Source organism: Protopterus annectens, chromosome 3.part1 (genome assembly GCF_019279795.1).
Source record: "Protopterus annectens isolate FY-2018-M chromosome 3.part1, PAN1.0, whole genome shotgun sequence".
NCBI lineage: Eukaryota > Metazoa > Chordata > Ceratodontiformes > Protopteridae > Protopterus > Protopterus annectens.
The window spans coordinates 1,598,918,857-1,598,943,517 of NC_056732.1; positions in this window are offsets into that span (position 1 = coordinate 1,598,918,857).

A 24,661-nucleotide genomic window follows, 5' to 3' on the forward strand; every position below is an offset into this window, starting at 1 on the left:
TGCAAAGCTATGGAAAGGATCATCATGGACCTCATACATAAAGATATTGGGGACCTACAGACACTGGATCCTACCAAGTTCGGCTTTGTTAAGGGCAGATCCTGCCTCTTAAACCTGGTTGATTTCTTTGAAACAGTCACCAAGGCCATTGACGAGGGGAAGGTGGTCCACACAGCCTACCTGGACCTCGCAAAAGCCTTCGATACAATACCCCACTCGGGCATTATAGATAAGCTCACCTATGTCACTAGATGGATTGCAAACTGGCTCAAGGACAGAACCCACATGGTTAGAATTGCTGGAGCCATGTCAGACTCCAAACCAGTTACAAGTGGTGTCCCACAAGGCTCAGTCCTGGGACCTCTCTTGTTCAGTATATATTTCTTGGAGGTACAGGCCAACACGGAAGGACTATGGCTGACCAAGTTCGCAGATGACTGCAAACTGGGCGCCATAATAGACTCTCCAGCCGACACAAGCATCCTCCAAAAGGGCCTCATAGAAACAGACAGCTGGTGCCAGAGGCATGGCCTCAAGCTAAATGCCAAAAAGTGTATAGTCATCCCCTTTGGCAAAAACAAAGTGCCCACAAATTACCACATAGGTGGTAATCCATTAAGTACAGAAGAAGTAATTAGGGACCTGGGGACCCAGGTTGATAGCAATCTCTCATTTGACAACCACGTGGCCAAAGTGGTTAGAAAAACATTTTATATAGCCCACCTAATCATGAAGGGATTCACATCTAGATCAGGAGAGGTCATCGTGCCTCTTTACTCATCCCTCATCAGGCCCATAATTGTGTACAATGCCCCTTTTGGGATGTACCTTACCAGACACCTGCAGCAACTGGAAAGACCCCAAAAGTACCTCACCAAGAGGATCAAAGGGCTCAAACAGATGCCATATGCTGCCCGGTTAAAGAAACACCAGCTCTATTCAGTGGCATACCGCCTGTTCAGAGGCGGTCTATGCCTGACGTATAAAGCCATGTCCAACCCAGAATTAATGGACATGCTGCACCTCAGAAAATCTAAAGACTTGAACCTCAGCACTGAAATAAATAGGACATGCTGGAGGGACAGATTCATAACCCAGAGGCTCCCTTCACTCTGGAATAAAATCCCAGTCCAGGTTAGGCAGAGTCCTTCATTGACTCTCTTCAAGAGGAATCTTGATGAGTGGATGGGAGATCGTAGGTTTACCCTGGGTATCACTTCTGTGTCACTGTTAGACAGAGGCACAGTATACTAACCTCGAAAAAGGGCATAGCAAAATAAATTTAAAATGGGTGGCGAAAGCCAAACACATTCTGGCTAGGCTTATAAATGCCCTAGGGCAGATAGCCTAATATGAACCTATGAACCTATGAACCTATGTATGAATGGACAGTGCATTCATATAAGGGATGCTCGCATTCTCGATGGTCGGCAATATAGAATGTTATCAAATGACTTTCAACATTCCGGTTGCCGCCGAACCATCATTCTACATTTTCAAAGTAAACCATATATTTTCAAACTATACGGTGGTGCAGCGGTTGGAGTTGTCACCTCACAGCAAGAGGTTCTCCGGTTTGATTCTCAGCTGGGGTGCTTTCTCTGCGGAGTCTGCGTGTCCTCCCTGTGGTCGCATGGGTTTCCTCTGGGTGCTCCTGTTTCCTCCCACATCCCAAAGACATGGAGTAGGTGGATTGGACACTCTAAATTGGCCCTAGGTGTGAGTGTGTGTGTGCCTTCTGTGGAAGGTTGGGCGCCAGGCTGACAACTCAACACCATAAAACTCCACTGCCAATCAGGAGCAGACAGGTGATCTGCTGTGGTGACCCCTAACCGGGAAAAAGCCAAAAGAAGAAGAAGATATATATATATATATACAGAGAGAGAGATTTCATATTGAAGCATCATTCCTGGCAAAGATAATATTCCTATCAAGGCTAGGTTTGAACCTGCCTCGGACATGTATTTCTAGCCCTCCATCATTTCTCTCTTCATATAGTGCAGAGAGGTATGCCTCAAGTTATTTACACCCTCAGCATTTATGTACCTGTAGTGCAAGGACTTGAGTACTTGTGTGATGTGGAGAATCATAGTATCTGATAGGCAACTGGCTGTAATCCTCTCTTTACACAGCCCTGTGAGTGGTGCATCAGTGTCTTTCAGAACAGAGTCACATATAACTAGGATGTTGGATTGTATGGAGGTTTGCCTTATGTGATTTTAAATTGAGACACAATGACTCTTTTTGATGTATGTTTCATGGTGGGTGCTGCCATTGTAGTGTGTTTTTGAGGTGACTGAGGGTACTTACCTCTTAATATACATTTAGGAGGCCTTTGTGGTTAGGTAGGTTACTCTTTAGAGTCTCAGCATATGTAGGTCCATTTGTTTGGTCTGATCTGTGTATGATAGGTTTAGTCTGGTGTTGTCTGGTACCGGGAATATGCTTATTTAAAGTGTATTCAGGTGAGTGTTTTGTCTCCAATAGCATCAAATAACTGCATCTCTCACACACTTTGTCAGTTTGTGGAAGTAGTAGGGTGGTTGTCAATAAACATGAAACAATTTCTACATTGTCTCAGTTGCCCATTTTAACCAAGCCGGCTAAAGAGACATTTTGAAAATATAAATCCATGGTTCAAGGTGCTTACTAATGGGGACAGAGGGGGGTTAAGTGCATGAGGTTTGCAGTTGATTATTGTAGGTGCTTCCTGGTAGTGGAGATAGTACTGGTCTTGGCACAGCATCATGCTGTGAAGAATCAATGAAACTCACCTCCTTCTGTCGCCAGAAGAAAAAAAGTAACAATAACCCCAAGCTGCTTTCTGAGAAGTACTATTAACCCAGATATTGCTGGGTTCACAACACTTCCTATAGTCTTCCCCTGTTAGATACCTTCAGCAAATCTAGAACTTCCACTGAGTGACCTCCCAAATCTCTTGTATCAGTGGCACATGGGATATATGCAAATGATCCTTATGAACATCAGGTGTTTCAGCTAATTGGCGTTTCTGAATGCCCATGACTTGTTTCGTCGTTTTAACGGACAATTTCAGGCCAATAAAGCCAAACCTCGCTAGCTGTGGATATGCATATTTAGCTGAAACACCTGATGTTCATAAGGATCATTTGCATATATCCCATATGTCTCTGATACAAGAGGTTTGGGAGGTCACTCAGTGGAAGTTCTAGCTTTGCTGGAGTTTTCATTTTGTTTTTACTAATTGCTTTTTCAGTGACTTTCTCACTCATTGTTTTAGTCGGTTAAATACCTTGGAAAGGATCTATAGCTACTGGATGCTACAGATAACCAACCTGCATGAAGATCTTGAAGAGGTTCAAACCAAAACTGTAACTAGACCATAAGGTGAAGTCTCTTACACACTGCCCAGACACCGGCAGGAATTGATGCTTTCTGCTTCTTCTCTCACCAAACGCAATCCCAAGCTGGCTCCTAAGAAGCAATTTTCTGGGTTTCCAGCCATTGGTAATCTGTATGAAAGCTGGGAAATAATGTGATCCATCTCTAACCATGATCAAAACCGAGACCCTGTTCCCAAGCTAATTCCTGATAAGTAGTTCCTAGGCTCTACAGTGATTCATAGTCGAGACCCAAATACTACTGATTTTAAAAGTAATATGGAAAAGAGATTAATACCTTGAATATTGCAGCTATGCAGTGGTGGTGCTGTGGTAGCATTGTCGCCTCATAGAAAGACGTCCTGTTCGATTCTCAGCTAGAGCGTCTTCTGTGGGGAGACATGCGTGAATGGGCGTACCTTAGTTGAAGGTTGTGCGTCAGGGCCAGCAACTCGGCATGTAAAAATCTACTGACAATCATTAGCGGACCGGAGTTCCGCTGTGGCGACCCCTTACCGGGAAAAGCCGAAAGACACAACAACCTTGAATATTGCAATGTGCACTAAGTGAGTGGGGTGATCACAAAGTGGTCTCCCTTGAAATAAAGATTAAACTAGTCCCCCCACCTAACCCCAAAAACTTAAAACACTTCTCTAAGATAAATGACCCCCTATTCAGGGATGGAATAGCTAGTTCCTCAGCCCCCCAAATCCAGAAAACACAGAAACCTATGCAGAGGCATACACAAAAGCCCTGTATGACCATATAAACAACTGCATAAAAACGTCAGTGCCAGACTGAAATAAACCCATGTAAAACCACAAAAACAAACCACTCTGTTGCACCCCTAGTATTAATAGGTTATACAACAACAAAAAGAAAATCCTGTTGAGAAGTAAAAGGGAATATGCACAACAGATAAATTAGTCTAAACACATGAATGGGGGTACTAGCCAAATCTCTGAAAGCAGATTTTTAGGTAAAAAAGAGCCTCCAAATCTAAGGATAATCATAAGGCATTTTTCAATAATGTCCACAATCTTAAGGGCAACATCCAACAATGTATGGAATTAGTGGTAGATGGCATCAGCTATACTCAGCTGGAAGACATGGCAAATCTGCTGGCCAATAAATTCAGCACAAATTTCACCTTCCCATCACCCCCAGTTTTCCCTCCAAAAATACCCTACTGCCTACCTCGACCTGACCAAGGCATGTGACAAAATTTTTCACTCGGGTATTATAAATAAACTCACAAAACTGGGCATAATTCCCTATGTCACCAGATGAATAGCCAGTTGGCTCACAGACAGGACACGTGGTTAAAGTAGATGAATCCAGATCCAGCAAGAGGCCAGTTACTAGTAGTATGCCACAGGACTCTGTACTGGGACCACTTCTGTTTGAAATATACTTCTCTGAAGTCAAGGCAAATGTGGCTGGTCTCTTGATGACAATGTTTGCTAACAACTGCAAGCTGGGGACAATCACTGAATCATCCAATGATGTAGATATCCTTCAGGAGAGTCTGGATCAGACAAATGATTGGTGTCAGAACCATGGCCTAAATCTAAATGCAAACAAATGGATTACCATACCCTTTGGGAAGTCAAATAGCTTTGCAAATTACAATATCAATAGCCCGCTCCTTAGAGTGGACTCAGAGGTAAGATAGCTAGGTACGCAGATAGGCAGTAGCCTGAACTTTGATAGCCATGTGCCCACAGTAGTGAGCAAATCCTTTTATGTGACACAACATATAAGTGAAGATATGGCATCCAGATCTAAATAAATTTTAGTCTCGCTGTCATCAGCCCTCATTAGCACTATAACTGAGCACAGTGCACCATTGGCATGTACTTGACTAGGCATTTACAGCAGTTGGAGTGATCTCAGAAGTTCCTCACAAAGAAAATACAGTGTGTAAACAACATGAACTATACAGATAGACTAAAAGCCCTATCCCTTTACTGTGTCTCCTACTGACTATTAAGGGGTGCCTGACCTACAAAGCATTCACAAATCCAGCCCTGCTGGAGCTGCTATACATCCACAAGTCAAGCAGCACAAGAGTCACCTAATCTAGGAATCTAAACTTAGTCAGCAACTCCAGCGGACAGATATGTGTCTCAGAGATTACCCTTATTTAGAACAGGTTTCCAATTCATATTAATCAGAGCCCTTCCCTAGCCCTGTTCAAATGAAATTTAGATCAATGGATGGAAAACTGCAAATTAGCACCTGTGATAGTGCCTATGGGCCTTATGGACAGGGGCAATCTGTAAGATACTCAATGCATGGGCGCAAATCCATGCCATCTTCTTGGCCCTAGTGGCCATATTATGGGTAAAATTGGGTTATATTGGCTAGGCTTGTAAGGGCCTTAAACTGTTAGCCTAGTAATCTCCTGTGAATCTATGAACCTATATGAAACAAAGACTAACTCAAGCTTTATGAGTCTAAGGGAAGGGCCTCCCCAGTTAGATCTTTCAGTTATCAGTAGAATGAGCAGATGAGATGAAATTGGCAGGGCTTCAAAAATCAAACTTAAAGTAATGGCAGATAGTGTAAATGCTACCAAAGTAGTTACATGCCAGCAGTACTGACATAGTATTCACAGCTAGATAGGAATACCTCTAAATAAGGAATCCCATTTTCAGCTCCTCCCAGTAATTACTAAATTCAGTTCCTTTTCATTCATTGTTGGAAAATGATTTTGAATAACTGACCCTAGGCAAGAACTTTTAATACTCCAAGGAAAAAAAACTTTAAAGTTATTTGAAAATAAAACTAACTGTTAAAAACTTAAAAAATAATGAATTATTCAAATTTTAAATGGAGAAATCTAATCCAAAATCTATTAGCACACACTAGAAGTAGTCTCACAGTACTTGGAACTAAATAAGAATCACAATGCTCTAATATTTATAATATGAACAAAGAATACTTAATTAGATTTAACATCTTGGATTTGTTCTTACTTAGTTAAATTAGGTATATTAATAGTGCCTTCTAAATATGAATTTTGTTATTGAGATGCTCTTTTTATGGGAAAACTGCTTCACAGTCTAAAAATAAAGAGTGGAATAGCCACTTGTTGAAAATACAAGCAAATTTAAATTTAACATAGTATAAAGGAATGGACACAGGGAAAGAGGACAGGTGAAACATGGTAATGTACAACAGATGAGGGCATGTCAATAAAGACAGTTGTAGCATGAACACTAATCACATATCAACATGATACAGTACGGACTGCAGAGTGAATGTATATGTAGAATGCACCGTCACCCAGGATGATGCCACAATATAAACAAGAAGTGATTGACATCAACAACTGACTTAGCTTCTGGAGTTAATCCAGGGGGATCCAGGATCTCTCAGCCTGGGATGAGATGGTTGACAGGTCATACTCATACCTCTCAACCATACGGAATTTCTTGGTATTTACTGGTTTTGTGGGCAAAATAATGGGGTGCTATGAATTTCTGAATGTCTCTTCAGTTCCCGATTTTTTTCTACTGCGATTGAAACCAGCTGGCTCCCAAACCTATTCAACAACTGAAAATAACGTAAGACGGTGCGGACCGTATTCACGTCAGACCACACATGTTGGCTGTGCATTCCACCTTATATGTCTTTGCGTGTTGTAGTATGGCGAAAATGCAATAAATTGTAATTACATAAAACAAAATGTTAACATAGTAGAAACCGACAGTCACTTCTCTGGTCCTTTAAAGATTATAAATACAAGCATGGCCTAATTACTGCAGACAAAAAGTAAACAAGCCTGTCAGCTTTGGTTAATATTATAGTCTTTAACTTCAAAAAAGCGTAAAAGATTTAGTTTCCAGCACAGCTTGATGGAAATCACAAGCCGTGAGCAGTCCTGCCAAAGAAATTACAATACTTAGACATTACTGAAAACATTCAGAGAGATCAACCGAAAATAATTTTCAGAAATTCAACTTATTAGACACGGGCTACTATCTCCCTTAAGGCATTAATAATACTCCCTGAGTTCCCCCCATTCCTTTCGTCTATCCAGTCACAGACATGTGGGACACAGTGGGTACAAGGCAAGCACAATAATAATCAGCTTACACCCTGATCCTGATGGACTATACTGATCCCTTCCACAAAATTAAAAATCCCGAGCTGAGTGATAAAAAGTTAAACCATAGCTGTTGTAGAAGTAAGTAAACAAAAAATGTGTAGCAGTCATAATTAACATACTTTGCAGGGGCGGCTCGTGGCATCGGGCTGCCGGACTGCAGCCCCCTCAGCTAGACAGCTGAGTAGTTTATTTTGTTTTTTTAATGTAAAAAAAAAAATCTTTTTTTCTATTTTTCTACTTTAAATTTCGAGTCCGCGACTCGAAAGTACGCGCATGCGCATTGCGCGCTTCAAGTGCAACAGCGTTTTTTTTTTTTTTTTTAAATTCTTGCTGCAATGTTTTCATTGCAGCCCGGAGGAGCAAAGAAGGCATCATTGTGATGCCCAGAACTTCCCAGAAGTCTATGCGGTTGAGACACAAACCGCATAGATATGGAAGGGGCTCGGACTGCGACGTCCGCAGGCACGTCATGACGTGCTTGCTGGGCAAATGCTGCTGATTGGTTGTCACTCTCTTCCCGGGTTTTATGTGCTGGGAAAAGAGCGAGAATCAGTCAGTTCAGTTTAGTTTAGGAAGCTTTCTTTATGTGATCAGATTATCATTGTATTTTATTTTTTTTTTTCATTTCGATTTGGATTTTGGAATCGTTTTTTTTTGGGTGCCTGGGTGGATTATCGTTTGGACAGCACCTCTGCGGATTGGAAGAGCAGAAGAAAGAAGAAGAAAGAAGAAGAAAGTACAGAGTGAAGGGACGGGTACGGATGTAAGTATGTTGCCTGCAGTTTGTTTATAGCAAAGAAGGTGATGTCAGTAGCAACAAGTTATAAGAGATTACGGTAGCTCCTTTTTTTATTCTGGTTTGGGTGATCACACATGTGACTTTGGAACTGAACAAAATTGAACAGAGATGCCTAAGATTAAAATTTCAGACACGGTACAGTCAGGCCATATATTTTAAATGGAACCTTAAATGAGGCCATATAGAGTAGCACATACAGAAATGAAAAACGGTTGACTTGGTTTAAAAGATGACGGCTATGAAGCTACTTTCTTGTGCTAAATGCTTTCCGCATAGATTGTATTTGTAAAACATCTTCTGCAATCCAAGAGAAGCAGAAATGTGGAAATAAAATCACTGTGTGTTCCAAACTCATTTCAAACTGTAACCGGTCAGAGAGAGAGCAGAGAATATTGCCATTAGGTAACAGGCAGTTGTGTGACAGGACCTTCATGAGAGGGCATTTTGCAGGAACTCTTTGGTTAGGGACAGAGAGCTGCCTTATTTTTTCTGTGAATTTAACCAGTTTGAATGATTAAACAAATGTCATATGCTTTCCTAGTTGTTCTGGTATGAAGGACTGTGCAGAAAAGTGTGAAATGATCATTGCATACATAGTTGAAAGCAACTTGTAAATATTAGCGTAGAATAAACTAATGCAAGTGTGGAGAAACTTGGCAGAAGATTGTTTCTGTGTAATGCTGTCAGCCTTTCCAGAGTCCCAGACAGTATGGACCCGGCAGATCAGTGAGGGGAACATCTGGACAGGGAAAGTGTGACCTTTAATCAGTAACTGTAATGCCTGAGGTAGCTTAAGGTCTATTACTGCAATATTACCTGGAAAAGAAGTTCTAGTACTGATGTGAGCTGCATGCTGAACTTGTTTGAAAAACTGAGGTCAGATCAATACATACAGTGTAATTATGTTTAATGTATCCGCAGTTTATAAGGTTACATAAATGTGATTGTTTAGGTTTCATGAAGATGTATTTTGTAAGCAGCAGAATACTATTAGACTGAAGTGTTGTCATTTTGACAATACCAAGAGCTTTAAAATAAATGTGATGAATAATTTATAAATAGAATGTATAAATTCTGCAATTAGAGGTGTATGCATCTTCAGATTGGTCTTGACCTCTGTACTTATGCAGTTTGTCTAAACTCATCTATAAAGCCATACTTTTATTGGGAGTTAGATAAAGTTGATTACTGCTGTTATAACTAAGAGGTATTGTGGTTTGACAGGTTATACATAATAAATGCAGTTGGGACCAATATGATATATCCAGGGCTCTTAAGGAGACACATTTTTTAAAGGTGGTCTTGCATTCATGAATCAGCTGTACCTTTCACAACGAATTGCATAAATCAGTCTTTGTATGATGCCTGTGGAAACGATTTGCTGATTTAATGAAGCTACAGAACTGTAAAATAGAATACATCTTGCTGCTGTATATGTACCTTGTGTATTTTCAGTTTAAAGTGTATACTTTTTCCCTTCCTGAGATATGTTTGTGTGTGTGCGTTTGCACATAAGCAGTGATGAATCTCCTAATGTAGCCTTCATTCCTACTTACTTTAAGCACCACACCTGCAGTTTCAGGAAAAGGTTAAATATTTGAATTATTCTGACAATTATTATTAAGTAGTAGCTCTGTGGCAGAAGTAAGAATCTATCCTATTTCTGCTCAGAATGACCACTTTAAATGTTTACTAAGTGATGGTGTTATATTGGGCTTACCAGTGTGGTGCTTTGGTCCGATAATTTTCTCTGTACAGCTTTATACCCTGTATTACTGTGGTTTGTAGATGTGGGTGTATTAAGATTTAACAGTGAAGATTTTCCTAAATTGTAATCTTAATGTTGACGCAAGACAGTGTGACAGATTATTATCTTCGGTCAAAGGAAACTGATACAATGCTATATGCACGTGGTCATCCTGGGCCATACTAGTAATGTTATGCATGCACAGTCATTATAAATCCAGATATACTGACACATTGTTATGTACACGTGGTCATTCTAACCAGAAACAGAATGGATAGTGATGCAACTGAACAATTCAAAAAAAAAACCCAAAAAAATGTTCTTGTAACTTTTGCATCAGTTTCAGATCTCTTTATGAGATTTACTTTTTAAATCTTACTTCTGCCACAGAGTGAACTTTATTTGGGGTTATCAGAGTCTCTTTAATTGATGGCAGATGTGTACTCAAGAAGACTGAATGCTGTAATTAAATCAAAAGGTGCTTCAACAACATTATTAGTTTAAGGGTGTACACACTTATGCAACCAGCATTATGGACTATGTTGTTTATTTTTTATTTTTTTTCCCCTAACTGACTTGTTTGTTTTTCAATTAAATTGTACAGGTTTTAGGTCATATTAAAGGTGGGAAAAGTTTTGAAATTATTTATTGTGGTCTCTTTTTTAATATCACAAAAGCCTAGCATTGTAACAGGGGTGTGTACACTTTTTATATTGTGTGTGTGTGTGTGTGTGTGTGTGTGTGTGTGTGTGTGTGTGTGTGTGTGTGTGTGTGTGTGTGTGTATATGTATATGTGTATGGATTATATATATAAATCAGCTGAAAATGCATACTTTGCAGTGGTAAGTCTTCAAACTGACCTGTATTTATATGTAACAATGTGCTGTGTAGAGTATTCAGCATGTGCCATAGTGACTGAGCATTTATTTCATGTAAATTGGTAAGCATGGTGAGCATTGAGCCCACTGTACCATAACTCCGCTCCTTTCTCATTGGCCACACCCCTTCCCATTGGCCCCTCCCATTCTTCTGTCTTTGGCAGCCCCCCCTTGATGTGAAGCCACCAGCCGCCACTGATACTTTGTACAAAAATGCCAGTTGATCCAAGAGGGTTGCCATGACACAGCCCTCAGCAGCTAGCTTAACTAATTTATAATACAGTTACAAATGGCAGTGAATGCTGCCAATGAAAAGGTGTGTAAAACCACAACAGATGACTGAAACACTGGGATAAGTAGGCACAATTGAAAAATGACAGTCACTGATGGATTGAAGGGGTGTGGAAGGATGATACTATTCCAAGGACCAACGGAAAGTCCATAACTGGATATCTTAACACCTATAGTACTTATGTAATAAATCAAGAAGCAAGAAAGCAAACCTGAAAGCGTTTTTGATTATAACAGAAATTTGAAAATCCAATATGGTGCTATTATGGACAGGTAGTTTACTGAGTATAGGTTAGTTAACATGTCTAATGTAACTTTTTCAGAATTACTGGCTGGCTGTGTAGAGGAGGTACAGTTAACCTCAAACTGCTGCTCTTAACTGTGCTCTTTAGTTCGCATTGACAGCATTAGCAGCGTACATCAATAAGCAAAGTTAAGAGTCCACATACCTATGAAGTTCACCCTGAAAAAGTAATAGAAGACAGTGAGGACTGTAATCTGGTATACTGAATTTTATTGGCTGCTTTCTCATGAATGGAGCTAGCTGTTTTATTAATAAGTTTTAATGGGCGGGATTTTTGTTTACGAATTTATGATTGGTTCCTTTTTAGGTTCATAGGTAGGTACTAGGCTATTGGCCCTAGGGTCTATATAAGCCTAGCCAAATGGTACCCTGGCTTTTGCCACCCAAGAAAATTATTTTCCTGTGCCCCTGTCAAGCAGAACCACAGAAGTGATCCCCGTGGTGAATTTCCTATCTCCCATCCAATCATCAAGATTTTTCTTGAAGAGTGCTAATGAGGAGCTTTGTTTGATATAGATAGGTAGTTTGTTCCAGAGTATGGGAAGTCTCTGGGACAGGAATCTATTCCTCCAACATGTTCTGTTTATTGTGGTGACAAGGTTTAGGTCCATAGAGCGTGTAGCTTGGAGGGATTTCTTTAAGTGGAGCATGTCCAACGGTTCTGGGTTTGACATAGTTTTGTATGCTAGGCAGAGATCACCTGTGAGTAGGCGATATGCGACAGAGTAAAGCTGGAGTTTTTTGAGATGGTCTGCTTGGGCATCTGTTTGAGGCCAGTAAACCTCTTTGTGAGGTATTTCTGTGGCCTTTCCAGTTGTTGTAGATGTCTTGTGAGGTACATACCAAAAGGGGCATTGTACTCTATAATGGGTCTAATGAGTGATGAGTAGAGGGGAACAATGACCTCTTTTTTCCTGGATGAGAAATCTTTTGTGATGAGATGTGCCACACAGAAGGATTTCCTGACTACTGTGGCGATGTGATTATCAAAGGAGAGACTACTGTCCACCTGTGTCCCAAGGTCTCTTATCACACTTTTGGTGTTAAGTAGACTACCGTCTATGTGATTGTTAATGGGTACAGAGTTTTTACCAAAAGGGATGACAATGCACTTTTTGGCATTGAGATTGAGGCCATGGCTTTGTCACCAGGCATTTGTCTCAGTGAGGCCCTTTTGTAGGATAGCCACATCGTTAGGAGTTTTGATTATGGCTCCTAGTTTGCAGTCATCTTTGAACTTTGTTAACCAAAGACCTTCTGTGTTAGCCTGTACTTCAGAGAAGTAGATACCAAACAGGAGAGGACCTAGGACTGAACCCTGTTGTACTCCACTTGTCACTGGTCTGAAGTTGGATTTAGAGTCTGCTACTTTCACAGTGCGGGTTCTGTCAGTAAGTCAGTTGGCAACCCATCTTGTGACATACGGATTTGTACTTAGTTTAGTGAGTTTATCTATAATTCCAGAGTGGGGGATGGTGTTGAAAACCTTGGGGAGATCTAGATAGGCTGTGTAAACCACCTTTCCCTCATCTACGGCTTTGGTGACCACTTCAAAGAAGTCTATCAGGTTTAGGAGACACAATCTGCCTTTTACAAACCCGAACTGGGTAGGGTACAGAGTTTGGAGATTACCAATGTCATTGTTTATAAGTTCCATGATGATACGTTCCATAGCCTTGCATACCAGGCTCATCGGGCTAATGGGGCATTAGTTCTCGGGGTCCATGGTGGCTCCCCCTTTGTGGAGTGGGATAACCATTGCTGTGCGCCATTCAGTGGGCACAAAGCCTGAGGTGAGGCTATGACTGAACATGGTACTTGGGTGGGGTGCCAGTTCATTCTGTAGTTCATGTAGAATGCAGCCTGGGATGTTGTCAGGTCCCATGGATGCTGTGTTCTTGGCTTTGGAGAGTGTGTTTTTTACCTGTGCAACCATGATTACAGGAATGTTGCATTCTTCTGGTATAGAGATGGACCCTTTAGGGGATGAGAGTGGGGTAAAGTTAGCACTGAACCTATCTGCCAGGATGTTGGCAATATCAGTTGGTTCTGTATATTTAGTGCCATTGTGCTGTAGCTCAGAGCAGATCTGAGTGTTGCCATTGAGATTCTTGACATAGCTATAGAATGCTTTGTGGTTGTCTTTAGAATCAGTGGTGATTTTGTTTTCGTAACTAGCTTTGGAGGATTTTATGAGGGATCTCAGCTTCTTACTGAGGCTGACCACGGAGTTCCTCCAATCATGGGTTTTACTCTTTTTTGCAACAGTTTCTTTCTTCTGTTGTAGAGTTTGTTTATGGCAGGGGACCACCAGATTGGCTTCCTTGTTTTGGAGGATAGCATCTTGGTTCTGTTAGGGATTGCACGATCTATGCACTCGTGTAAGTGCTTATAAAGTACAATTGTATAGGATTTAGCAGTCGTACATCTATCGTCCATCAGCATGTGTGTCATGAAGTTTGCCACTTCTGTCTTAAGAAGCGAGAAGTTAGCTTTGGAGAAAATGTTTGCGGTGGTTTCCCTAATGGTGGGTGGGGGTGGGATGTGGATGTCTAGGATGATTTGCTTGTGTTCAGATCTGACCAACGAGGAATTGACCTTTGGTGTAGAACACCAGTTGCCCATGTTGGTAATGACCAGGTCTAGGATATTGCTGCCCCTGGTGAGGGTATAGATAAGTTGATCCAAGGTGTTGGAATTTGTGAATTCCAGAAAACGGTGAGCACAAGAGTTGGTACATGAGTAGCTTTCCCAGTTAATGGTGGGGTAGTTGAAATCACTCATTATTAGAGTGTTAGGTTGTACTCTAATATTTTCCAGTGTATCAAGAAATGAGGAGTGGGAATCCTGAGGCATGGTGGGGGATCTGTAGCAAGCTACAATTTGGATTGCGGTCTTGCCTAGAGTTAGTTGCACTTGGATAATCTCAGATGCATTATGTTGAGCAACTATCCTGGAGGTGTGGATATCCTTAATGAATATGGACATGCCTCTGCCTTTAGTGCTTCAATCCAGGTTAGGTGGCCAAAAGGTGTGGTATGAATTGCAGTCTGGTAATGCAGGGGTGCTCTCTGGAGCCTTGAACCAGGTCTCTGTCACTACACAGATGTCGATGTGCCTCGAGTGAGTACATTTTGAGGTTTAGACTTCTAGCATTAAGTAGCATTACCCTCAAATTTTGCTTGCTTGTACCTGTTATGGTGGTGAATTTGTCATTTGAATCTTGCCTAAAAAAGGCACTATAGCGGTGGCAAGAGCCTTAGCCAGTATCTGGAATCCCAAGGGCGACAGGTGCAGGTCATCTCTGGCAAAGCATCGTGGTTTGTCAGTCATGTCATCCCAGGCAGACAGATACTGGATCCCCTTAGAATGACACCAGAAGCTTAGCCAATTGTTGAAGTCAATCATTTTGTCCTTGCACTGTGGTATCATTCTGGGTGATGTCAGGATGCTACTCAGGGCTAGGGTCATACCTGCCTGGGCTACAAGATTGGACAGCTCTTCCATGTCTCTTTTCATGTAGTCCAGGGAGGTATGTCTCAGGTCATTCACACCAACATGGACAATGACAGAGTCATATTTGTACTTGTTGTGGAGTGACCTGAGTGCATGCGTTATGTGGTGGATCCTGGCACCTGACAGGCAGCTGACATTAACTTTTTCCTTGTTTAGCCTGGTGAGTGGAACATCAGTGTGCCTGACTATAGAGTCACCTATGACTAGAGTGTTGGGTACGTTGTTATGCCTTATGGGCTCTGGTTGAGTGGCACACTGAGTTTGTGGGCTATGTGTCATTTGGGTTATGTTGGGGGGTGGAGGTTGCTTGCGTTTCTACTTTGGAGGTCCCTGTTGCTTGGGTAGATTTTTTTTGAGAGCCTCTGCGAATGTAGGTGTGTGTTTTGTCTTTCTATGTTTGTGTTTTGGTGGTGTAGGTTTTGAGGGACTATGTGATGAGTGTGGTGTGGTGCAAGTGTTTACCTTCTCCTTTTGACTGGCTAGTCCAGACTTGGGTGAAGAGAGCTTTGCTTCCAGTTTGGCTATATAAGTGCATCTTTCACAGGTTGTAGTGTTGGGTGGTAGGAGGAGAGGGTTGTCTGTGTACATGAGGCAATTGCTGCATTGCCCCAAGATGCCCAGATTCATCAGGTAGACAGGAGAAAACACTGGGAGCTGACCCTTAGACATGCCTGGATAAGTTCTTATTTATTAAGTACTAAAAACTGTTTTCCTCTAGACAAATGAGGAAAGTTGAGTGCTGTAGTAATTTGTAACTTATTTAGTGCTTACAATGAGTTCTGAACAAGTGCTGAGCTCAAAGAAACAGACTTGAGTGCTGAAACTAGAAAACTGGCTAGTTCTAAGAAACAAAATTAAGCTAGGAGGCTTCCCTCCAACACAGAAAGGCTTGGGGGCTCAGAAGCTTACAAACACTCCTGGATACAGCAAATCTGTATCTGGACTAGACGACTTACAGGAAAGGCAGGAAACAAGCTTAGAAATTTTTATTTTTATTTTTTCTGTAAAGTGGAAAGGAGAAAGGAGGAGCAGAAACTAACTGGGTTGGCCTTCTCAAATGTTCTCCCTGGATTAGGTAGAATGAGGTAATGACACTAGACTGGGAGGAGTGTCCCAGATCAAATTTACAGTAGGGGCGGGCAACTGCAAAGCCACCAAGTATTAAAACAGGATACCAATATGGAGGGAGGGTGGGAAACAAAAAACAGAACAAATAAACCCAACCAGATGCTTAACAATTGTAGAAAATTTCTAGTTAATACCTCACACACAGTGAAACTAGCTAGCAAAGTATATGCAGACAATACAAGTGCAACTTTTCGAGGAAGATGAAGTACTCAAACAATAAGGTAATAGAAGTTGAACATAAGGTGGAAAAAGAAAGATTGTAAATAAATTAGGTGACGTCATTAGGTTGAACATATATTGTTTAAATTCTCATAGGGAACACTTGAAGTAAACTTTCATGAAGGGAGACAGGCAGAAAAGGAGGAAGCTAGGTAGAGGTTGATAGATAAAAAATATAGAGAAGGCATAGCATGATAATAAGATAAAGTAGGGAAGAAAGTTTAGCCTGGTGTAGTGCAGGAGTGAAGCTAGGTGTTGGTTTGTTGGTTAGGTGTTCCTTAAGAAGTAGTTTGAATTTGGGTGTGTTAGTAGGATTAAGTATAATTTGAGGCATAGAGTTCCAGGACTTTGACATTTTGTTGGAGAACAGTGAATAACCGTAATTATTACTGGATTTAGTTACTTTCAGTAGGAGTTTGTTGGAAGATCTTATGGATCTACAGTTGGATTTGGTCTGAACTAAGTCCTTGAGTGCTGGGCAGTTATCAGGATGGTGAACAATGGAGTGAATGAAAGTTAGCTGGTTAAAGGATAGAAGATTAGGTAGTTCCATCCATTTTAGTTGGTACTGCTGTGCAATGGTGTGATCTATAGGGAAGGTTTGAAGCAAATCTGGTGATTTTATTATAGCAGAATTCCAGTTTACTTAGGCTGTTTTTCTGAGATTAGTAAATATTGGTGAGGTATATAAGAGAGTTGAGAATAGATATATTCTGGAGATGAAACATCTGGTGGTATCAGTTAGGAATGGCTTGAGTCTTTAGAGTGAGCCTAACTTAACGTGGACATTTTTGATAGTTAGAGCTAGGCGTTTTTTGAATTTAAGACTGCTGTCTATTGTGACCAAAGGAACTTGGTGTGATCAACAGGTTCAATTACAGTTTTTTTTTGAAGAGTAGATAGTGAAAGGGGGAAGGTAATCAGCTGTTTTGTTACTGGTGAAGAGCATAAGTTTTGTTTTACTTGGGTTGGGAATCTAATAGGTATTTTTTGATGTCTAGGAAAGATTGCTGGGTTCATTGTAGGAGTTCTGGCAGGGAGCGAACTGAACATATGAGGGAGGAGTCATCTGTGTATTGAACAATGGTTTCTTGTTGAGTGGTTGTGCAGAGGTTGTTGGTGAAAATGGTGAAGAGCAATGGACCATGAAATGAGCCTTGAAGTACACCGACTGAGACAGGTAGTAGGATAGAGAGTTTGTTTTGCCACTTAACTGCCTGTTGCTGGTCAGATAAGTATCTGATAAACCAGGACAGGGATAGTTTGGAAAGGTTTAAGGTTGCTAGCTTGTTGAGAAGTTTTTGGTGAGATACTGTGTAGAAAGCCTTTGATATATCAAGGAAGATAGAAGAGACGAGTTGGCCATTGTTGATAAGCTGGTTGACTGAGTTTGTGAAACTAACCAGAGCAGTTGTGGTACTATGTTTTGATCAAAAAACATGTTGGGATGTGGATTGGAGGTTGTTGCTTAGAAGACAGTCAAGGAGTTGTGTGTGTATGCATTTTTCAAGGATCTTAGCTAAGGGAAGGAAAATAGAGATTGGTCTGTAAGTTGAGAAATCAGCGGGGGTGCCCCCTTTGTGTAGGGGGATAAGAGACCTTTGAGAGTTTGGGGATATATTGCTCAGTAATGGTCCTGTTAATTAAGAGACGTGTAGGGTAAGAGATGATATCTGCTGCAAGTCTACTAAACTCATTAGGTAGTGGGTCAGCAGTGAGTGAAGAGGGCCTTAGTTTGGAAAAAAAGTTTTCTAATGATGTTAGTTTGTATATTTTTTATAATGAAGGATTTGTGGTTAGTTTGAGATCTTGTGGGATAGATAGAGAGGTGTTGTTGTCATTCTTTACCAGGGACAGTATAGAGTTGAAAAAGTGTGTGTTAAGTTATGAGGCAATGCTTTCAGTAGACTTAGCTGAAGTTGGAGCTGAGGTTGAGGAATAATCAGGTTTCAGCAGTAGATTGATGGCTTCCCAAAATGTCGGCGGATTATTCTGGTGCTTTTGTTGGACTGTTGTATAGTATAGTTTTTTGTCATGTTTAATTTGTTTTTTGGCACAGTTTTATATTTGATTGTAGATATGAAGGGAAGTTTCGTTTTTGGTCTCATGATAATGGTGCTAGGTTCTGTCTTTCTACTTGAGGAGCTTTTTGGTGTCATTAGTAAGCCATGGTATATGTTTTGATTTTGTACAGATTTTTTAATGGGAGCGAGACTGTTTAGGATAGTGAGGAATGTTTCATTGAAGTACTGAACAGCCATGTCTATGTGAATGGTGTTTCAAAGGGGGACAGTCACATTGATGCAGGAGAGTTTTAAAGGCTTCTGGGGAGAAATTTATTTTGTTGCAGACATGCTTGTAAAGGATGCTTTTTTTTGGGGGGGGTAAATGTGGGGCCTAAGAAGGTAGGTGGGTTGGTGATCATTTAGGCAGTCTGGGAGATAGCCAGATTGGTGATGGTGAGGGGGGGGGGCCTATTTGTTAGGGTCCAGTCTAGGATTGATTGGTTTTTAAACAATGTCAAAGCAACGAAAATTCCAATGGAAAGAAACCCACTGGAGGCAAACTCAAGGTGCTGCTGCTAAAAGAGCAGAATAAGTTATTTCTTACACTTATTTCATTGAATTACACTTCTGTAACACTTATAATTGTGCTATATTGTTAATCTACTACATTTTGCACTGTTATAAAGATTTTTTTACTGTTTCACTGCATTTATGTATTGTTTTATACTGTTTAAGCTGTATTTTTCATTGCTAGATACTGTTTCATTACTCTAATTGCATGCTTACTGAATTACTTAACTGTAAACTGCTTTTCTGTTTGTGAGTGCTCTAGTCATACTTTTCTGTGCATTTTTGATTTTTTTGAGGTTTCTGTGTTCTAGTCAGGTATCATACAACTGATTTGTTTGCAGTTAAAAGCATTTTCTAGACTCTCCTTGCTCCTTTATCTGTTTAAAACTTTAATTTAGTGGCTACAACTAGTAGCTGTAATAGTGTGCATTACTATAATTGCATTTTTATTTAATTAATAAACTGTAAACTGCTTTTTCATACTAAGACTTGTATTTTCTCTTTGTGAGTGCTCTTTCTATGCATTTATCATGAGGTTTCTGTGTTCTGCTCAGGCAGCATAATCTTGATAGAGACCTGCTGTTGTCCAAGCCTGGTAGTTTTGTTTGAATTTCCTGTGTTTCTGGCAGCCATTTTCTGCTGATAGTCTATTGTCTTCATTATTATTGAGAGTAACAGGGTTTCCTGATCTTCTGTAGTACGAGTGATTGGGTAATAGCAGGGGCTAGTAGGACTGAGTAGTAATTCAATCTTCTTGATTCTTACATCCTCCCTATTGTTGTCTTGTTCTTATATGTGGTGGCTTTGCAGTTTCCTGCCATACTGTATATTTGATCTGGGACACCCCTCCCAGTCTAGCATCATTAGTTCATTCTACCTAACAGAGAGAGAACATTTGTGAAGGCCAAACCACTTAGATTCTTAACCTTGAATTAACTTCTGTTCCAGCTTTCTCCTTTTCCACTTTACTAAAAAAAAAATTCTAAGCTTGTTTCCCCCCTTTCCTGTAACGAGTCTATTCAAGATACAGGTTTTCTGTATCCAGGACTATTTGTAAGCTTCTGAGCCCCCAAGCCTTTCTGTGTTGGAGGAAAGCCTTATAGCTTGTCAGTGGGAGTGGTAAACACTAGGTAACCTATCTACAACATAAGGAGTAGTTTCTGGGCCCAGAAATTGTAGTTATTGGCTGTTTGGGCAGTTTTTCCATCTCTCTCAACTTTGTGATTTAAAACCCTGCATTTGCACTTGTAGCCCACCTTTCCTGTAACTAGTCTAGTCCAGATCCAAATTTGCTGTATCCAGGACTGTTTGTAAGCTCCTGAGCCTCCCCAAGCCTTTTTGTGTTGGAGGGAAGCCTTCTAGCTTATCAGTAGGAGTGTTAAGCACTAGGTAGCCTATCTACTACAAGAGGAGTGGTTTCTGGCCCAGATTTGTGGTTTATTGGCCTTTTGGGCAGTTTCTTCTATCTCTTTCAACTTTCTGGCTTAAAAGTTTGTGTTTCCATTTGTTTCCCCCTTTCCTGTAACTAGTCTAGTCCAGATACAGATTTGCTGTGTCCAAGACTGTAAGCTTCTGAGCCCCCCAAGCCTTTCTGTGTTGGAGGGAAGCTTTCTAGCTTATCAGTGGGAGTAATAATAATCACTAGGTAGCCTCTCTGCCACAAGATGAGTGGTTCCTGGCCCAGAAATTGTAGTTTATTGGCCATTTGGACAGTTTTTCCATCTCTCTCTCTCTCAACTTTCCAGTTTAAAAGCCCGCTTTTTCTCTTGTTTCCCACCTTTCCTGTAATTAGTCTAGTCCAGATACAAACTTCCTGTATCCAGGACTGTTTGAAAGCTTCTGAGTGGTGCCAGAGCCTGCTCTTCAATTTTTCCGTTAGATCTATTAGTTCTCTCCTCTCCTGCATGTTTACTAGCTTATTAGTCTTGCACTTTACTATACTTCTGGTAGCAATTATTGTAACACACACGTGCTAAAAGCACTAAACGTTCTACAAGGAAACAGATCTAGTACTTATTATCAATGCCCACCCTGCCAAACATGTCTAAAGGTCCCTGTGCTTTCTCCTATTAACCTGGTGAACTTGGGCATCCTGAGGCAATGTAGCAGCTGCCTCATGTACACCGACAATCCTCTCCTCTTACCTTCCAACACTCAGACTTGCGAGAGGTGCACTTATATATCCAAATTGGAAGCCACGCACTCTCCAGCCAAGACCGGAATAGCTGGTCAAGAGGAGAAGGTCAACATTTTCACCATACCACATGGAACACATAGCCCTCCGGAACACACATCAGCACTGCCTTTACATAAAAACACACAAACCACACACCCACCTTTGCAGAGGCTCTCATTAAAAATCTACAGAAGCAGCAGAGTCCTCCAAGGTAGAAATGCACTCGACCACCACAACACAACACTAATCACGAGACACATAACTCTCCTAAACAGTGTGCCGCTCAACCAAAGCCCCTAAGGTAAAACAGCATGCCCAACACACTAGTCATAGGTGACTTGATAGTGAGGCACACTGATGTCCCACTCACTAAGTTGAATAAAAAGAAAGTAACAGTCAGCTGCCTGTCAGGTGCCAGGATCTGACACATAGCGCATGCACTCAGGTCGCTCAACAACAGGTACAAATATGACTCTGTCATTGTACATGTGGGTGTAAATGACCTGAGATGTACCTCCCTGGACTACATGAAAAGAGACATGGAGGAGCTCTCGGATTATGTAGCCCAGGTGGGTATGACCCTAGCCCTGAACAGCATCCTACCATCACCCAGAATAATACCACAGTACAAGCAGAAAATGATTGATTTCAACAATTGGCTAAGTTTCTAGTGTCATTCAATGGGGATCCAGTATCTGTCTGCCTGAGATGACATGATTGACAGACCTCGATGCTTTGCCAGAGATGGCCTGCATCTGTCACCCTGGGCTTCCGGATACTGGCCAAGGCTCTTGCCACCCCTATAGTGCCTTTTTAAGCGGTGTTCCAAAGACCAAATTACCACTGTAACAGCTAAAAACAAATGCAATCTGAGGGTCATGTTGCTCAATGCTAGAAGTCTAAATCTCAAAATGCACTCACTCAAGGCACTCCTTATAATAGAGAACATCGACATTTCTGCTGTAACAGAGACCTGGTTCAAGGCAGCAGAAAGCACCCCTGCACTACCAGGCTATAACTCATTCCACACTTTTCGGCCTCAGAGCTTAGACCAAAGTTCCAAAGGCGGTGGTGTTTCCATATGCATAAAGGATGCGCACACCTCCAGACTGGTTGCCCAACGTAACGCATCAGAGATACTTCAGGTGCAGCTAACATTGGGTAAGACAGAGATTCAGGTCGTAGTCTGCTATAGGTCCCCAACCATGTCCCAAGACTTGCACTGCACGTTCCTAAGCACCCTGGAGAATATTAGGGTCCAACCTAACACTCTTTTACTAGGTGACTTCAACTACCCTTCCATTAACTGGGTAAACTACTCATGTACCAATACACTTGCCCAAGGTTTCCTGGAGTTCATTAATTGTAATGCCCTGGACCAGACCATTTTTACCCCCACTAGAGGTAGCAACATCTTTGACCTTGTCATTACTAACATGGGTGACCATTGCTCTACACCAGTAGTCAGCTCCTACCTGGTTAGATCCGACCACAAACTAATCACCTTGGAAATCCTCATCCCTCCCACCTCCCCCCCCCAGCAAAGGTAACCACCATAAAAACTTCTCCAAAGCTAACTTTGGGCTTCTAAAAACAGAGGTGGCTAACTTCACGGCATCCATGCAAATGGAGAATAGTTGTGTGACTGTAGAATCATACACCAATGCACTATATGAACACATACAGAATGCATGGATCTCCCCATACCCAATAGAACCAAGACACTCTCCTCCAAAAAAAAAGGAAGCCAATCTGGTGGTCCCCTACCATAAACAAACTCTGCAGAAGAAGGAAGAAACTGATGTGGAATAAGGTGAAGTCTTAAGACTGGAAAAAATCCCTTATTTGCCTCAACAAAAAGTTGAGATCCCTCATCAAATCATCTAAAGCTAGGTATGAAAACAGAATTGCAGCAGATAGTAAAGACAACCACAAGGGCTTCTATAGTTATGTAAAGAATCTCCAAGGCAATACCCAGATTTGCTGTTAGCTACTGCACAATGGTACCTCCTATACTGAGCCAACAGATATTGCCAGTATGCTGGGCGACAGATTCAGTGCCAACTTTACCCCGTCCCCTCCCAAAGGACTAATCACAATACCAGTAGATTGCCAGGTACCCAGTATTACTGCTGCACAGGTTAAAACAGCACTGTCCAAGGCCAAGAATACAGCTTCTATGGGACCTGACAGTATCCCTGGTTGTGTTCTACATGAACTACAGAGTGAACTGGCACCTCACCTGTGTGCTCTGTTCAATCACAGCTTCACCCCAGGCTTTGTCCCTGCCAAATGGCGCACTGCTACAGTCATCCCTCTCCACAAAGGAGGAGCAAGTTCAGACCCTGGGAACTATCTCCCCATTAGCCTGACGAGTCTGATATGCAAAGCTATGGAATGCATCATCATGGGCCTAATAAACAAAGATATAGGGAATCTCCAAACTCTGGATCACACACAGTTTGGTTTTGTGAAGGGTAGATCATGCCTGCCCAACTTGGTCAACTTCTTTGAGTCAGTGACCAGAGCTGTGGATGAAGGCAAGGTGGTTCATACAGCCTACCTTGATCTGGCCAAGGCTTTTGATACCATTCCCCACTCAGGAATCATAGAAAAAATCCCTAAGCTTGGCATCAACCCCTATATCACTATGTGGGTTGCAAACTGGCTCACAGATAGAACCCACAGTGTGAAAGCAGCTGACTTCAAGTCAGACTGCTGATTAGTTATGAGTAGAGTCCCACAGGGTTCGGTCCTGGGTCATCTCCTGTTTGGTATCTACTTCACTGAAGTCCAGGCCAACATGAAGGGGTTCTGGATGACAAAGTTCACAGACAATTGCAAGCTAGGAGCTATTATTAACTCCCCAGTTGATGTTGACATCCTACGGAATGGCCTCACTTTGACCAACAACTGGTGTCAGAACCATGGCCTTAAGTTCAATGCCAAAAAATGTGTCATCATCCCCTTTGGTAAAAACCCATTTCCCATGAATTACCACATTGATGTTAGTCCACTGAACACAGAAGACATTGTAAGAGATCTGGGAACACAGGTTGACAGCTACCTCTCTTTTGATCACCACCTTGCCACTGTGGTCAGAAAGTCCTTCTATGTGGCACATCTCATTACTAAGGGTTTTGCATCCAGGAAAAAAGAGGTCATTGTCTCCTTCTACTCTTCCCTCATTAGGCCACTCATTGAGTACAATGCCCCATTTGGTGTGTATCTCACTAGGCACCTGCAACAACTGGACCGGCTGCAAAAGTACATCACAAAGAGGATCATAGGCCTTAAACACTTGTCCTATAGAGACAGACTCAAAAATCTCCAACTATTCTCTGTCTCATATCGCCTACTTAGAGGCAATCACTGCTTGACTTATAAAGCCATGTCTGACCCAGCTCTGTTAGAAATTCTACATCTAAAGAAATCCCAATCCCTCAACATCACATGTTCCAGAGACCTCAACCTCATTATCACAATTAACAGAACATGCTGGAGGGACAGGTTCATAACCCTGAGACTGCCCATGCTATGGAACAGACTTC